The sequence below is a fragment of the Triturus cristatus genome, chromosome 3_1 (assembly GCF_964204655.1).
Source record: "Triturus cristatus chromosome 3_1, aTriCri1.1, whole genome shotgun sequence".
NCBI lineage: Eukaryota > Metazoa > Chordata > Amphibia > Caudata > Salamandridae > Triturus > Triturus cristatus.
This window is the reverse complement of record NC_140583.1, coordinates 799,852,407-799,871,151: the sequence shown is the minus strand read 5'-3', so window position 1 is coordinate 799,871,151 and position 18,745 is coordinate 799,852,407.

Genomic DNA, 18,745 nt, shown 5'->3' with positions numbered 1-18,745 from the left:
CATGTGATTCCTACACCTTGAAATCCTCATTAACTTATGTGTCATTCCCTATAGACTGATTTACATACTTGTATGATTCATTGTCTCTGTATAATGTGTGCGTGATGTCAAGTATTGTGACACCATAGACTGATATGAATAGCGCTATACACCAAATGAAATGCATATGAGAGAAGGGCTACGGAGAGATGAAGGGCATTGTAGGAGGGTGGTAGCAATGGTATCGGCGGAGAAAGAGTTAATAGGTGGGGTGTCAAAAATGACTTTTGCACTAGTGCTGAAGCCGCCCCTGTCATGGCCTTTCTGTTTTTATTTAATTAGCAGTCAGGTAATTAGGGCAACTGTGGAACAAATTTTAAAGTGCGTGCTAATTATATTTACTGCTATATTGAATGTTTTAAGTCTGTAGGTGATATTACCAATGTCTTTTACAGGAATAAAGAAAGTGGAGCTGGATGGTGGCTGATATGGGGCTGTGGCCCAAATATCAGCTGTGAGATAAGGTGTACAGGAGAGGGATGGTAGACAAGTGGATAATCAGGCCTGGAAGTACTTGTGTTGAAGCCTGGCCTGTTGGAATTTGCACTTCGGTCCAGACATTGCTCTTACTTTCAAATAACTCTCCACATGCTCTGTATACACACAGAATCGATCTGTTGTATCATGGCGTCTGTTTGCAAGTATGATGTAATCTAGGGCTTGTAGGCTACTATAAGAAGTGACAATTTGGGTCTACAGTGGCCCACCCAAATGCACCCTTGGCCCACCCAAATAAAAATTCCTGGAGCCGGGCCTCAATTTCAAGATAACACGAGGAACAAACTGTGGCCGCCGTGTACGTCCACAACCGCTAACTACACAAAAGCATTAATCTGCACGTAAACGGCAAACATGCTCTTTATAAAACCGCGTAGCAACATAACACAGGTGGTGGAGCAGCAGCTGACGGGGCATTCTCTGAACCTGCGGAAACTATTGTCCTCAATTAGCATGAGTATTGATTGCCTGTCGAGTTCATCTGAATAAAGCATTTGTTGTGCTGTCAAATGAAACATTTTTGCACACCCACACTCTGGGACGGTGCAGTGGATTGGCGGCACTGGCTGTCGTTCCAACCATCGGTTCACAAATACGCAGCCACACAATTCTGAAAAAGGCTTTCTTCTAATGATCGTCGACTTCATCCAGTTGTGAAGTTTTCGCCATAAATACTTTAAATGCTGAATTTATTATCCTATGTTGTTAAATGCTAAACCCCAAGTCCCAGAATGCAATTCGCGGTTGGCTGTAAATCTAAGCTAAGCCTGAAGGTAGGTGCCGCATGTGACTTAGGGACTGGGGCCCTCAGCAGCCTTCCTTGACAAGTAGTCCCTGAAACCCGCTCGTGCGGTTAGTCATGTATAGCCAGTGCCTTTAGAATTCCCTGGGCATTTATTTCACTGCGCTGAGAAAACCCTCACTGTAAAACTTTTAATATTGAATCGCCAGTACGAAGCACTATATTTGGTGTCGATGCGTAAATACATTTTTTTATTAAGTGAAGTGTGCACCTTTGCGAGACAGATGCGTGTATTTAATTCCCCATCATGTCACCCTGCCACTGCTTCCCCAGCAGAAGCACGCATGTGCAATCGCTGCTTGCAGCCAGGCAGTGAGTGTTATCACTAGCAGTTGTTAAGTTGCTAAATTCGGATTCACCTGAATGTACGTTTGATCACGTGGTTAGGGCTACATTTTCCAGCTGGTTGCTTCTGGGAACTGAATATGACGAACACTGTCCAATCCCCACATCAGTGGCGGCTTCACTGCTCAGTGGAAAATAAAAATAAAATGATAATAACAAGTTGTTATCATCTTATTTTACTTTGCAACTTCAGCCAGGTGGGGCGGGGCTGGCTCACCACAGAGGGAGGAGGAGTGGTTTGCACGACCTCTCTACCTGCGCATGACGCTTTGACCAGCCCTCTAGGGTCTGCCAAACCGTCATGCGTAGTTGGCATGTTTTCCATTGGGCTGTATTGCACAGCCCCGTGGCGAACATGCCTAGTCTCCCCAGGCAGTGCCTGAGCGGTCAAACAGGCCGCTCAGACCAATCACGACGCTGCTTCGCAGACAGGCAGAGTCCGGAAGCCTGTGCGCTTCTGGTGCTTCTTCCAGCAGAGAAGAAGACGGAGGAGAGGCAAGAGAGAGGCGTGTGGAGAGGCGGCGGCGGTAAAGAAGGTAAGTTAATTTTTTTAATTGTTTTTCATCCCTGCCCTACCACCCCGTTCACAGGCAGCTGCCACTGGTGGTCACCCCTGAAAAGTATTTTAGAGAATGTCAGGTATAAGATACACTAGAATACCTGGAATCATTTGACTGAGCTCCATGAACTCCAGGCCTGACAGAGTTCGGAGGACGGGTTGCTCTGTCACAAAGTGACGGATACCATCTGCCCGTTTACAAGTTCTATTGGATATTATGCACTTGTAATACTGCTGAGGGGATATCTGTCATGTTTGCAGCAGAGTAACCCTGGGCAGGTTCTAGGATTGTTTTAGGATTTTTGGGGCCCTGGGAAGAAAGGGAATAGGGAGAGACACCCCTAATTTGCATTTGCCGTGACATCACAGCAAGTGACAGTGCAGGAATTACTATAAATTGACTATTAATCTCTAACAGTGATTAGCATTGTGGGATTTTTCATCTGAAACTTACATTGTTAAATGTGGACCTACCAGATGGTATTTATATGTAGGCTAAAAGGTTCTAAAGACATGTGCCCTGAGTTACGGCTACAAGATCCCTGTCAACCCTTTCTACAGCCTTTAAAAGTTCTAATACTATTATTGTCCACTTACAATTAGGTGGTTTCATTTGCCTCCTCTCTTTGGCCTCACAGTACCGGATCATGTCTGCAAGGGAGAAATGGGAACTCAGTAAAAAAAAATACATCACCAGTCGTATGGATAAGCCATCTCGTACACTTTCCACGGAGTGGCGCAAGGAGCATTGGAATGCTGGTTGGAGGGGTTCTTGTTGCTTTTCAGGTGGGGTAGAGAAAGCAACATACTTTTTGGAGAACTAGGGAAGTTAGAGTAGTGCTCTCCAGGGAAGGTTTTATCTTGGCAGTAAAAATAACTTAAAGAATATTCCTCCAAAAGTCTCACCTTGTGTTGCACCTTTAGAAGTGTTGCGCCTAGAGCTTCTCCAGACTAAATTTTCAACAAATTTATTTGCAAAAGTGCACATCATAAAATTGAGCTATTTCATTTGTTCGTATTATTCTGCGGTCTAGGCATCTGTTTTCTTCATGCTAGCCTCAGCAAACCCAATACGAATTCAGACTTCTAGGTGCACGGCAATACCTTCTAGATCTTCTGTCTGGTGTGGAATCTCTGAAGATGGTCTGATGGTGCACATACAGTGCCTCAACCTCTTAACTGGCAGGGGCCGAGCATAATAAAGCCACCAAATAAACAAACAGACACAATTGTTGAACGTATGATCCAGGTAATCCTCAGCAATTTTCCCACCGAGATGTTTATTTACAAGCACCAGAGCACGCAAATGGCAGTAAAGTGCTGTACAAATGTGCTTAACATAATGAATAACACTTTAGTATGATCCACGAGTACCTTTTAGAAGCGACCCAGGAAAAGAATTTCGGTTTGGAAAAAGTTTAAAAAAATATCTGTTATCCTGGTCACTGAATGGAGCACAGCACCGGCCTGTTCTCCAACCCTCTTGCTTTTATACTAAGCAGAGGAGTGGAGGTGGATATGTGTTCTTGTGATGTTGGAGAGGTTGTGCCCCCACTTCCCTGGGCCTTGCAGCCATGATGTAGCGCTGCAAGGCGTAAGGGAGGAGGCCTCCTCTCCTTGGCCTTGTAGTGCTACATCATGACTCTGAAGCACAATGGAGGGCATGTAGACTCGCTGTAATGGCTACACGGAAGAGGACTGTTTCCTTCTCCTGAAAGTGCATTTAAAGCTACATCTTCCATGTGCATCAAGAACGTGCCCTTAAAGTATTTGTATGATTGTATCATTCAAGTCGCTGATGTGTGTCCTTAAAGGACTCCTAACATTTCTTTTCTTGGATACTTATCAGAGGATTAGAGCTTGCTCCTTTCCTCCCCACTTACTCCATCCATCCGTAGGTCCATTCTCTCTCTCTCTCTCTCTCTCTCTCTCTCTCTCTCTCTCTCTCTCCTCTCTCCTGAAGCTCTCCCTATGCCTGCTGAAAGTAACCCCAGCTAGCTGGAGTAAGTGACAGAGATGCATGCATGCAGCATCCTTGGGCCTTAAACAACACAGCCTTCAATGGATCTTGCGTCCCACGGATATTACTGATGGAATAAATGGCCTGTGCAGCCCAAAAACATCCAATAAATTCACTAATCTATTTGCTCCTACCAGTGACACTGTTGCTTGTGTAGACTACACTGGGAGGAAGGCAAAGCATTTCTGGCAAAAATGCAAAACAGTTTTATAATGCAAAAGGGTGTGAGCTAAAAAGGAAGAACTCTCACTGATATGGGAGAGCACATTGTTGCGTCCATTTACACCAACGAACTATCACATCTGATTTGGGACGTCACATATCAAAAATGATTATTACACTGCATGTGCCACCAACCGAGCTTTCTCTAGGTGCTAAAATAATGGGTGTCATCCGACTCAGTGGTACTCATTTCATCAACTTGGGAAAGATGAAAAGCTGAGTTAAGAGCTATCCACTCTGAAGTTGAAATCTATGACATCCATGTTACAAACCATAAGCTCAGCCCACTGCTCATTCTCATCATTTGATAGTCTTTTCTATTTTATGGGCTGTCCTTTCTGTGAAAAATATGATATTCCTGAAGGTGATATATAAGGGTTCAAGTAACTGTTATTGTGTGTTTGCTGGTTGTACAACACTACCAAGAAGGTCATTCTCATCACAGACAACAGGGATCTATACAAACGGCAATAATGCTGCAACACAGCTGTTAACGTGCCAAGCCATGTGGGTGGCTTTAAACTAACAACACCTTTTACTTTTTCCATTAAACTTAGTTCTGTAGGCTGAATATATAAGATTGGCTGAAAATGGCCATCATAACATAAGGACTACTATAGAATGTATACCGGAGCTGCAGAATAGTGGAAGCCTGTTTTGCATAGGGTAGTAGTACTGCAGCACGATGAACAGGTAATGCTAAAGTCTGACTTGCAAACTGCAGCACAGAGAACATATACAGTCCTATGCCAGGAGCAGTGGTGCTGCAATCCAAAACAGGAAAGGCGCAGGTCTATGAAAGACATTATGCACATGGCCTTAGTGCTGCCATCTGTATTAGGAAGCCGCAGTCTAATGAACTGATACTATGTATGCACAGAGCAGTGGTAGAGGCAGGCAAGCCACTAAGGGCTCCATCCAGAAGTCTACCTCAGCTGGAGGCCCTCTTAGTCCCTCAACCTCAAAACTTATTCTGTGGGCCACCTATGGTCTAACCTCATGACCAAGAATAATAAAAACAAAGCATCAACCTTTCATGTAAAACAGATGAAAGCTACCGATCTGGTGCCTAAATTGCACAATCTAAAACCATAATCATGGATCAATCCTGGCTTTTCCCTTGACCAAACTGTGTGAGCCTAGGCACGTATTTTATTTCAGTGTGCCTCCTTTTTCTTCATTATCACATACTAATACCTTGAAATTCATGCGTTCAGGCTGTTCGCTGTCCAAAACCTCTCGTATTTAATTAAGTATACAATAATGTTGCTTCATATATAATAAAAATCTAGTCCCAATATAAGGTGCACATGACAACTGACTGGTCTCTTAGGGCCAGATGTATGACCATTCCATTTTGCGAGTCTCTAATTGCAATTTTTTGTGACTAGCAATTAGGGACTCGCAAAATGCGATGTACTAATGTGTCTCAGACCCATTTAGTGATTCCCAATGGGGTCGCAAATGCTAATCAATATTCATGAGGTAGGTTGCAATTTGTGGCCCATTGGGAATGGCCTGTAATCACCGAGATGGTGGCCTGCTGGGGTCAGCAGACCACCATGTCTGTGATTGCAGTTCAAATAAAAAAATGTTTATATGGAAATGCAGCCTGTTTTCCTTAAAGAAAAACGTGATGCATTTAAAATAGAAAAATGAAAAGCTACCTTTTCCATTTTTTAAGAGTGGGTAGTGGTCCGTGGGATCACTGCCTGTTCTTAAAAAATGTTCGCACCCACATTTACAAAGGGGAAGGGGTCCCTTGGGGAGACCCCTTCCAAGGAATATGAATGCTTTGCAACCGCATTCTGGTCACAAAATATTCATACATGCCTCTAAAACTCGCTATTAGGAAGGGATGCCCTTGGCACGACCCTTCCTAATACTGACTCGCAAACCCTATTTTGCAAGTCGGGAATAGGTAATAAGGTTGGTACATGTTAAAAGCAGTTTTCGAGGTCGCAAACGTCCCGATTCTCCATTTGCGACTGCTCAAAACGGTCGTACATCTGGCCCTTAATTCCGTAATGGCATTGTCGTGAAGGAAGGGTGGAGATGCATTAATATTTCTAAGTGCATGTTAAAAAACTATCACTTTAAATAAATGCTTCTACGGGATCATATTACAGAAGTGCCCCAGGAAGCAACGGGCATCTGCGCTCGCTTTGTGTAACCCCGGGGCACTTTAGTATTACAGGTGGGGCCGCAGGCGCTTGTTCAGCCCCTTCTATAATACAGATAGCGCTGGTGCAACATGCACCAGCGCTATACTCAAAAGGGCATTCCCTCATCTGCATGGGGGCATGGCCCCATGCAAATGAGGGAATATCTTTTTACCGCTGTCAGGAGGCACACTAACAGTGCGCCCACTCTCAGTGCGCCCCCTGATGGCAGCCCTCTGGAGGGGGCCAAGGTGGTCTTATTGGTTCTCTTGACATCCCCTTGCAGGTGGGTGCAGTCACTCACTGCACCAGCCTGCAAGGGTGATCGCTCTCCCCTCTTTAAAGTGCAGGCAGGTGTCGCCTGCACTGTGAAACATGGAGCGGCTTTGAAGTAACCCCTCCGTATTTCTCTTGAATGCACTGCCACCAAGGAAGCCTGAGTTTGCGGCTGCCCTGAAGACAGTGAACTCAACCTAATAGGGCGAACTTTCCCAGTTTGCGCACTGTGCATGTGTTAGAAGGTGCGCTGTGGCGCAAATAGGGAAAGTACGCCCTATTTGTAATAGGGCCCCTGGTGTACTAAGTTGAAACTCTTGTGCATATTAAAGAAATATACTTTAAACATTTGTTTAAAGACTTTGTTGTATTTTTACATATTTTTTACAAATTACTGTGCATGGGCTCTTAGAGCCAAGCCAGAACATTGGTTGGACTCTCCTTGTTAATTTGTTGGTTCACCTACCTCTCTAGGCAGTAGAGCTGGCATCTGAAATGGGAAGCCGCCGCAATATGAACTCTCCTGGACCTCTCAGCCATTCTATAGTGCTGCAAGGTCCAGAAAGCGAGGCCCTTCCCTCCATGTTTTTTGCAGCTGTGGTCCAGTGCTGAGATGCCCTAAGGAGCTCTGTTCTCTCCTGGACCTGCAGTACTATACCATGACACCAAGGCCCAGGGTTGGGGGTCCCCTCTTCTGGGTCTTGGCACTGGTATGGTGCTCTGAAGCACAGGATAGGGGGCCCCCGCAGCCGTTGTGTAGTGCTACAAAGTGGGGGTGGGGGGCCCTCCCATAGGCTACATATTCACGATGGCCAAGGCAACAATACGAGGCACCCTTGTGACCCAGGAAAGACAGTTTGATGTGGCTGCTCCTTTCTTTAACCCACCCCAGACCTTCTGTGTAAACTGTTAATGGTTACCCCAGATAATCCACCTTGCCCTTTGAAGTGCACAGTGTGAGGTCGGAACACATCTCGATGCCAAAAAGGAAATGGATCGTGGAGGGGCCCAAGTGGAGCACACCGCATGGACAGAGTTCAATGTGAGAAGCTGCGCTGTGGTCTGTGGCCAACTGGTGCAGGACTCCATGTTGATATGGTGAACATGGGGCCCTGGGCAGCTGCTCACACTGTCAATGCCTACCACCGCCCCTGGAGTAATCAGTGCTCAAAATTCAAAATCAGGCACTCAGTGTACTCTTCTTTCCTGGCCCTAGCGGTCAGATTTTTGGCTTTGCCAGTGCTTGCTTTGTCAAGTTTTCTGTAAAATTCCATTGTTGGGGGAGTGGTTAGTCCAACATCAATATAAAACGAGCATTGGTAAAGCCAAATGATCTGGCATACCCTGTCCTGAAGTTTAAAAAAAATATCAAGGGGGCACAGTAAAAATACCCTGCCCCTCTTATTCCTCCGGGGGAGACCAAGAGGGACCCCATGGGGCCCTCCGAAAAAAAGGCACTTTTTGCCACGATCCCGCAGGAGTCCCGCAAGATCGCAGCAAAAAAAAAAATGGCAACCGCCAAACGGGAGCAAACACTAAGTCTGTTCCCAGCCATGGGAGATTTAAAAATACCCCCGCTGGCTGGGAGCAGACTTGTGTTCTGTTTCCCTGCCCGCACTGATGCAGGAATGAAAACAAACCACATATTTTCCCGCCTGAAGGGAGCATGCAAAAAGCAGCTGCTCCCTCTGGGCGGGAGCAATTCTGGCTCTCCCACCATGAGGGGAGTTGGTTGGGGCAGCATGGGCCCTGGGACTGCCCCAGCCCGCCCCCAATGTATTGGTTGGTGGGTGCCCTGAATGGGCATAGGACACCAACCAAATATATAGACAGGCTTCGGAGGATGGGGTCCCCGGTGCCCAAAATGACCCGAGGAGGGGGGTTCACATGATTCCCCTCCCAAAATACATATGGCCCTGGGGGATGGGGTCCCAAGGGCCTAATGAGGCTCAGGAAGGGGCGCCATGTGTCTTCTTCCCCTTTTTTTTAATTGTATTTCGCACTGGGAGTTGAAGTCCGAGGGGCCTATGAAGGCTCAGGGAAGGGTGCTGCATGCCTCTCCTCCCCTCAGATTTGGAGCCGTGGGATGTGGTCCCCAGTGCCCAAGAAGGTTCGAGAAGGTGGCGCGCGTGGCCACCTCCCTGTTTTTTTTTGCAGTTGGCCCTGGGTGATGGGGTTCCTGGGGCCTATTAAGGCTTGGGCGGGGGTCTGCACTCTGCCTCCCCTAATATGTATGTTTTGACCCCGGGAATGGTGTCCATGGGGCGCAAAGACCAACCCTACGCCATACACCCACCAAAGGCTATGTGCAGCATTGGGTTGGCAGCCTGCTGGGGGTTTGGCTACAGGACCTGTGGCCAACTCCCCACTGTGTACGGCTGAAGGTTGTGCTCAGCGTGGGGTTGGCTGCCTGTGGGGAGAGTTCACTGCAGGCACTTGGTCAACCCCCATGGGCCATGTGCAGCAGGGGGTTGGCTTTACGTATGGTAATAAAACAATACTTTACGTTAAAAAAAGTAGAAATTCACTGGAAAAAACGAATATTAGAGTAACGTTATAGTTAGGTGTGATAAAAAGTTTTGATTTTTTTTTTTTTTTTAAACTTAGAAATTCAATGAAAAAAACAAAGGTTCAAGTAAATTTAATATAATTAGGTGAATATGTCAGTAACAACATTAACGTTTTGAACAAAAAAACAAAAAAAAACACATTCACCAGTTATAGTTAGCAGATCTAACTATAAACTTGTGCCACCGCCATGCGTTGCTTATAATCTCACATATTATATCACTCATGACATGTTCTATAACATCATTTACGACATCACTCATGACATCTCAAATGATATCACCGATTAAATCACTGATGCCATTATCCAAGCTTCTGTTGTGCACTTTGCTTCATAAACGGATATGGCTTTAGAGCTATGAAAATAAGTGCAACATATCTCAGAATAATATGAGGCATCAATATTGCTATCATTCATACACCACCCATAGGAGAAGTAAGCTTGTGTTATGTGCAACATTGACCCTATAAAATACACTTCAAGGGTAGCTGAGTTCATGTTGACTATCAACCACAGATAAAAGGGTAACCTGTACTGCACACAGAATTCAATCTGTTTACAACTATTCTTTACAACTATTCAGGGAAAACCAAGTTCCTCCAGATACTCAAGCCCTGTTACATAACTATAAAAAGAAACGTAGGTGGCAGTGGGCAAACAGCTCAACTTGCACATCACAAATTCAGGGTAAATATAGAAACAAGGTTATAGGAAAATGTGTGCATGCAAGGATAATAACACTATGCCGCCCACCGATATCTGTAGAATACCTTCAGATATTCACAAAATGATAAAGGGCCATATGTATCAAGCCTTTTTCCTGTTTGCAGATGGGCAGATTCTCAGAATCGGCCCGTTTGTGTATTGGAAAAAGCCTTTTGGGATGTATCATTCCAAAAGGCCATCGCAAAATAGAGAATTGCAAAATTTGCGATTCTCCATTTTGTGAATGCAATTAAGGAATTGCAAATTGTGATTCCCTAAATGCAATTCTGGAAACACCAGAAATTTGCTATTTGGCCTTAAGGAATTGCAAAGTTGTAATTTGAGATTTACTTTAAAAAAAGCACTTTTTTGAATTTTTAAACGTGCCATATGTCGCACATACATGCCCTCTGGGCATGTATGTGCACAAAATGTGCACACATGCATATTTCAGGGGTGCAACAGGGTGTCCTTATGGCACCCTTGCAACCTTGAAATTGCATTCTTAATTTGCGATTCTCTAATTGGTAATTGCAAATTGAGTATGTCTTCCCATTCATTCCTATGGGCCTCCTAGTCCATAGGAATGAATGGGAAGGTATTCCTTAATTGCGAATCTCAATTTGCAATTTGCAAATAAGGAATATGTAGGATTCGCAAAATGTTTAGCAAATCATCACACATTGCATTTTGCGATTCTCTAATTGCGATTTGCTAAAAATTGCAATTTGAGAATCGCAAAACTCTTTTTTGATACATATGGCCCAAAGTGCCCAGAGCACCGCACAATAGGAAAATCTTAGTCCATCAGCCCAACAGGTCCAAAGCTTTGTCAGTAGAGAAATAGAAACTTAGTAACACATTGATCAAAGTCCAAATACGAAGACACCGTGTAGGTCTATAGTTCCAAATGTTTTAATTTTCCAGGCAAACAATTTTAGTTGGAATCCAAAGATGAATACAGCTGACACGTGTTTAGTCGTTTGACTGAAACTACATTGAGAAATAAAGTTGATATGAGTAGAAAAGAGGGTACTTTAAACAGTGTTTACTCTGTATCACACTGTTTGTAGACAGTGAAACTCTCATGAGAAATACATCAGAGTATTAGAAAGTATCTACAAAGAACAGTGTACACACTATGCAAAATGTATCCAAAGAGATACTAATCACTTAAAATAACCAGGGTCTGAAGGTGCGAAAGATCATGCTACCTACAGCCTTTATTCTGTGGTGAACACTTTACAGACAAGCCTTCTTCTGAAGAAAAATAAGCACATGTGAGTATGTTAGTACCTGGTGCACCATGTATTTTATGTTATGTAGAAATTGTCATGCTGGGACAATTCTGTCTAATAATTCAAGACTGCGTACAATACTAAGTTTGTAGTACGTAGAATCTTTGCCCTCTTGGAAAATGTTCCTGCAGAGCCCAAAAACGTGCGTGGAACATGCTGAACACAAGTCTTCAACTGTCACCTGCACATAGAGTTGCTCTTCAATACAATAATTTATAACGTGTTCAATACCCCATCACACCTGTGATGTATTAGGAGCACATGCGTTTTGTAAACTTTTACACCCATTAACAGGACACAGTCTGTATACAATTTGGTAGAAAGGTAATATGGTAGTTACCCGCCACTATGTAAACTATAGAACAAAACCATAACACTCGTTGGATTATGTCATCAGGTATGTCATAAATGATTTCATAGAACATCATGAGTGATGTAATATGTAAGATCATAAGCTATGCATGCATGACGGGGCGCAAGATCTGAAAGGTGAATTTCTGTGTTGGTTTTTTTAGTTCAATACGTTAATGTTCTCACTGACATATTACCTAACTATAATGTCACTTTAACGTTTGTTTTTTTCAGCACATTTTTATGGTTTTCCTTTTTTCCCAAACAAAAATATATCTTTTTATCACACCTAACTATAACATTACTTTAACCTTTGTTTTTTCAGCGAATATATATATATATATATATATATATATATATCGGTAGGTAGTTATAGGTAGGACCTAGTTTCCATAGGAAAAATGTTTTTTTGTTTTGCCAATAACTTTGACGTCATTTGACAAATCTTTAAAAAAAAATTAAAAATGTGTACGACTCTCTGTTCAGCTGCTATGTTGAAAGTTTCGGGGTGATCTGTCAAGCGGAGGCCGAGAAAAAAGGGGGTGCCAAAACGCTTTTCCCACTTGCAATTTCCCATAGGGATTTTGAACACGACTACAGCCTAAACCGCGGAGCGGAATTACACCAAATTTGGCAGAAAGTCAGCTCTTGGTCCAGAAAGTGTGCTTTTTGTAATTTGGGGTAAATCCGTTCAGTAGTTTTAGAGATATTAACTCAAAACCAAATTTGTATATCTAGGGACGCGGTCCCTCCGCTTATCCACCCGCGGTGAATCCGTGGCTCCATGGGCCAAAGCAGAGTTTTGATTCGCTGGCCACACCTTCACAGAAAAGACACAGCCGCTATTTTATATCTTGGGAAACGGTCCCCGGAGCTGAAAAGTTGCTTGCATATTAATTGAACGGGTCAGGTGATAGCTTTCCTGACCCCTTGTGTATGTTATAAATGAGGTGGAAGCATGTTTAATGGGCAGTTAAATGACAGAAAATGTTTTTTTGGTCACTCACGTGATCCGAAAAACCATCAAGGGGCTGAGGACAGCACACTTGTGTAAATCCGCAATGGATCTAGCACATGGCCAAAAAAAATACATATACGTACTCTCACATCCTGTGTGACACCCATGCAGACACTCTCACTCCCATTGACACACCCATACAGACACTCTCACACCTACTCACATACCCATAGACACTCACACCCACACCCACTCACGTACCCATACACACACTCACACCCACTCAAATACCAATACAGCCACTCACTTACATACTTATACACACACACACACACTTACATATTGATACAGACACTTAGGGGCATATGTATGAAACTCCCGTTTTGCGAATCCCAATTTGCGATATTTAGCGATTAGCAAATTGAGATTCGCAAATCGGGATGTAAAAAATAAATCGCAAATGTTTTGCGATTTCTTAATAATCGCAAAATATTCTGAGAAACCGCATTTGCGATTCCTTAATTGCGAAATTCGCAAATTAAGAAATCGCTAAAAACGGGAATCTGCAATACAGGTGCAGCCTGATGACATCACAAACAGGAAGTTGGAGTGATTTCCTGCACCTGCTCACCTGAGCCACACCCAGAGGCTGCTTGGAGAGTTTGCATCCCAGGAGAGAGCAAACAGCAATGGAGTCCAACAAATAACAGGAGGGCAAGGATGCAGAGAAGAGGAAGAGGAAACACAAGTTTTCAGAAAAGGAGCAGGAGGTCCTCATTGAGGAGATGGTGTGCAGCCATGAGCTCCTTTTTGGTAAGAAGGCACTGCGTGTCCCAGAGGCAAGGAAACGCAAAATCTGGCTGGACATCCAAAATAAGGTTAATGCAGTGGGAGTGACCAATCGCACCATCGAAGAATTGCGCAAGCGATGGTATGATATGCGCCAGAGGTCGAAGGAGAGGGTGGCAGCCAGACTAAAGGATGCAAACCAGACTGGGGGAGGACCATCCACAGCAGCACAGCCAACACCTCACGAGGAGCTTCTGGAGTCCACTCTCCTGCCTGAGAGCGTCGGTGGTGTGGCTGACATTGACAGTTCCGACCCTGCATCCAGCAGCCAAGGTAAGATGCATGCAAAATCAATCTGCACTGATCCCCATCCCATGCACACTTCCCCAAATGCGCTAAATATCCTCACGAAATGTCAGTCCAGTCCAAGTCTTACAGCACACCCAGCAATGCATCATGGGACTTGTAGTACTATGTCTGACAGTGTGTCCATGAGACAAAGGAAATCTAATGCAACATGTGGGTCGGGGATAGGCGAATGATACAGTGTCAGAGGTTAGCCGATACAAACTGTAGGAACTTTATTGATTGCTAATTGCAGACAAAGACACAAACTCATGTAGTCCCCTTTACATCCACAGCACAATCCAGGGCACGTGAAGACACTGCACATCCTGAGGACTCCAGTGACGAGACAGAGCTCATACCTATCCAGCGCAGGAAGCGCACACATGTGCCCCCACTGCCTCCATTTGAGGATGAAATACCGGCCACTGGGGAGGACAGTGACAGGAGAGAGGGGGGTCAGGGTGTGTCACACATGCCCATTCAGGACACACCAAGGCCAAGGATTCCACCACAGGACACACGCAGGTCAAGGCCCAGAAGCAGCACTGCCACTGAAGCGGAAGAAACCGTTTTTTCTGGGCTGGAACACAGCATGCTGCAGGAACAGCGCCTGCAAAGTAAATCACTCAGGTCAATAAATAGGCAGCTATGCCGTATCCACAAAGATCAGAAAAACATGGGGGAGGGCATCATGGCCATGGCAGGTGCCATCTGTGCCCTATGTGACACTCTGAGGCACAACCAAGCCGCCAGTGAGAGGGCTGGCCGACGTGCCAATGCACGCCTTCACACATATACCAAGGCCGTGAACCGCCTCTGCACCACCACCAGCACTCTGACACGCCGAAGCGTCACAATGCAGGTGGAAATGGCGCACTGCTGCCAGGACATAGCCAGAGGACTAGCACAGGTCACCAGTGCTGTGGAGCTGCTGCAGACGGCCAACGCAGGTGGCAGCGCTCTCATGGCCTCTGGCGAGAGTGAAGAAACCTCCAGTAGGAGCAGCATCACTCCTACATTGCCTGGAGAAAGACGGCACAGTACCAGACAGGGAGCAGGACCCCGGAACACCATGGAGGGCACTCATCCTGGACGCAAAACACCACCAATGCGTCACCAAAGGAGGTGAACTGTCTGGTGACTATTAATCCTAAAAGGGTGAAGTAACCCAACTATGCAGATTGCACAGTTACTTGTGCCTTACCTGCACTGTGTGCATAACATGTGCTGGGTACAGCTACACGCTTAATGATTGTGAAGTGTGAATAAACACTGCACACATTATCATGTCATCATTGCTCACCTAGAAGTAGTTTTGTGTGATCTCTGTCCGTCTTTGGCGTCCAGCAGCTGCCCCGACTCCTGACGCAGGCCTGGCAGGGGGAGCAGGGCGATCGTCATCCGATGTGTCTGTATCGGTCACATCAATTGTGGTGCCTTTCCTCATTGCCATGTTATGTAGCATTGCACAGCTTGCCACGATTTTACAGCAGGTCTCAGGGCTGTATTGCAGTGCGCCTCCACTTTTATGCAGGCACCGGAAGCGGCTCTTCAGGATTCCAAAGGTACGCTCAATTACGCAGCGTGTAGATCTGTGTGCCCTGTTGTATCTCCTCTCACTTGCATTTGCTGGATCCAGATACGGGGTCAGGATGAAGTCCCGCACTGCATAGGCACTGTCACCTGCAGGGATAGACACAATCGGTAAGTCAATGTCCCCACCCTCCAGTGATGTAGTGGATGTATGGATGTGTGCCATGTATTTACCTAGCAGGTATCCCTCCCCAAACTCTCCAGCACTCAGACGTCTGTGTATTCCACTGTGTCTAAAGATGAAAGAGTCATGTGTACTGTCGGGGTATTTGGGTACAATGTCAGTGATGATATACTTTGCATTGCACACAATCTGTATATTGAGGGAATGGTAGCATTTATGGTTTCTGTAGACATATTCAGTTGCTGATGGGGGTGTGATGGCCACATGAGTCCCATCGATGCAGCCAATGACATGTGGGAAACGTGCAATCTGGTAGAAGTCCAGTTTTGTTTGCTGTAATGCCTGTTGGGTGTTTGGGAAGTATATGTGATGTGGGAGCCTCTGTAGCATTGCATCTAGAAAGGCATGTAAGAAGCGCAAAAGTGCACTCTGTGACACCCCACCAACCTCCGCTATTACCCGTTGAAAACTCCCTGACGCCAGGAGGTGCAGGGAGCACAGGACCTGCACATGTGTGGGAATTGTTTGTGTCCTGCATGTAGGGTGTTCCAAGTAGGGTTTCAGCTCCTCAATCAGGTCCATTATGGTCTGTGGGTGCAGCCTGTACTTGTCATAGATGTCCTCTTTAGTGTGCTGGAACAGGGTGATGCGCAGCCTGAATATACGTTCCTGTCTCATTCTCCTCTGTGCAAGAGCCCGAATACGCAGCCTCCTGGCTATCACATACAGTGCTGCCATTGTGGTTGGTTCTGTTGCATTGTGGGGTGGTTTAAGTACCTAGCAGCAGTTTACCACCTGTGTTAATTGCGATTTCCTAGTTAGCGAATTTCGTAAATTCGCAATTAGCGAGGGATTCATACATTTGTTAGCGATTTCTTAGTTTGCGATATTCCTAATTCGATTTTTGCAAATTAATAATATCGCAATTTAAGTAATCGCAAATTTATTCGCTATTTTTGTGTTTCGCAGCATTAGAAATCGCTAATTTAGCGATTTCTTTATTTTCACTAGGAATGTGTGTCATACATATGACATAGCGAAATTTTAGTCGCAAACGCTGTTTTTTGCGATTCGCAGCCTTTGCGACTAAATTTTGCTTTCATACATATGCCCCTTACATCCACTCAAATACCTATGCAGACACTCTCCTACCCACTCAGATATTGGTACAGAGACTCTCACACCCAATCACATACCCATACACTCACATGCCCATACAAACACTCTCACTTGCAGACACTCACACACTCAGTCATATACCCATAAAGCAACTCTCACACCCACTCTGACACCCATAGTCTTACACCTACTCATATAGACATTGTCACACCCACTCTGATATCAAGACAGACACTCTCACAGTCACTCACACACCCAGTCACAAACCCACTGATAGAGCTACTCAGAGATCCACTCAGACATTGATACACCCACTCACAGACCTACTCAGGCATTCACACTTTCAGTTACAGATGTACACACACAGTTATACATTCACTCTCAAACTTCTACAACTGAATGCTAAACGTGCTGTTTTGTATTGAATGTGCGCTTAGGGTTTGGGGATCTGCAATGAATCCGTGGAGTCAAGGAAAATGTATTAAAAAAAGATTTGCAAAGAAAAAAAACAAGTGTTTGGGAAATAGGGTGGCTCTGATAAGAGTCTTTGTGTCTACTGTATGTATGAGATCACTACACATAAAACCGTATGTAGCCTTTCAAGTTGTTCAGGAAACACTGTTGCCTTTCTCTGTGAGAAGAGCTCCATCAGGTCTGTAAATCCAGTCCAGGTCAAAGCGTAGGTTGTTATTGTAGATAGGGTCTGTGTTATGGTCTATGGGGAATGAAGAAACAGTTCTATTAACATGTTTCCTGGCTTTGTCTAACTGTGGACAGAATTCAGTTGACCACTTCCATTTCTGCCTCTAGCATATGTTGGAAAACACCAAGGAAGTGTGAGGTAAAAGTGCCATTAATTTTCCAAAGGTATCCTTCATTAGGATTTCCAGTCATATCCCAGTAAGTGTGCCCAGGTCATTGCCATCACAGTGCACAATCATGAGGTCTGGGTGGTGGCAATCCATAATGCTTTCAACCAATGGAAGCAACTGACGCCACTTTAACACTTTCTGGCCAACCCAACTGATATCCACATTAGGCAAGCCTAGGTCCCTGTCAATGCCACTCATTCTAGCACACTCTCTATCCCAAAACAGAAAGCTATGGCCCACAATCCACACTCTTACCATTTTCAAAACAAGGAGCAGTAGCACATAGATATCAAAAAGAAGACAGTTAAAAAGAAGCCTTGCAAGGGAAATTCAAAAGATGAAATGTGATTGTATGGTAGAAATATGCTGGTGGTTAAAACCAGGTTATTTTATTGTGATAAATGTAAGTACAAGTGTGATTGGCTTTTGTGATATTGCCAAAAAGTGATGGTGTTTGGGATATGCTTCTAATTGCATACATCCAACCACACCTGCTACAGTTTGCCTAGGAGTTAGCATGCTGCTCTCAGAAAATGTTTTGAACGTATGACCTACTGCTAGCAGAGAATATTCCAAATTGGTCACCATGGTAACAGAGCTACAGGAGCATGAGGGGAAGGAAACAAAAAAGACTAAAACGTGAATGTGAAGGAAGGGTTTTTATGGAAGAAATGGTAAATAAGGAGAGTTTGGGTGCAAATTTACACATTTATACTAAGTAATGTAATGTAATGTAAACAGCATTTATAGAGCGCACTGTGACCCTATGGGTATCCTGGCGCTTGAACACGTGAGCTAGAGTCTGAGAGCATGGAGGGTGTGTAGCCAAATAGTAGAAAAATATCACGACTTATATCCTAGGAAACAGCCAAGTATTTAATCTCTTTCTGAACTGTAACAGATTTCTCATCTGCCTAATTTCGACTGGGAGTTTATTCCAGGCCAGCGCTGCTGCATCACTGAAAGCCCTACCTACTGCTTTAGCTTTCCTAAACCTGGACACTCTCACCAGTTTAGCTGAAGAAGAACGTAGATTGTGCAATGGAACATACCACTCAAATCTACTCCGTAATGGCTTAGGTCCAAGGCCATGCAG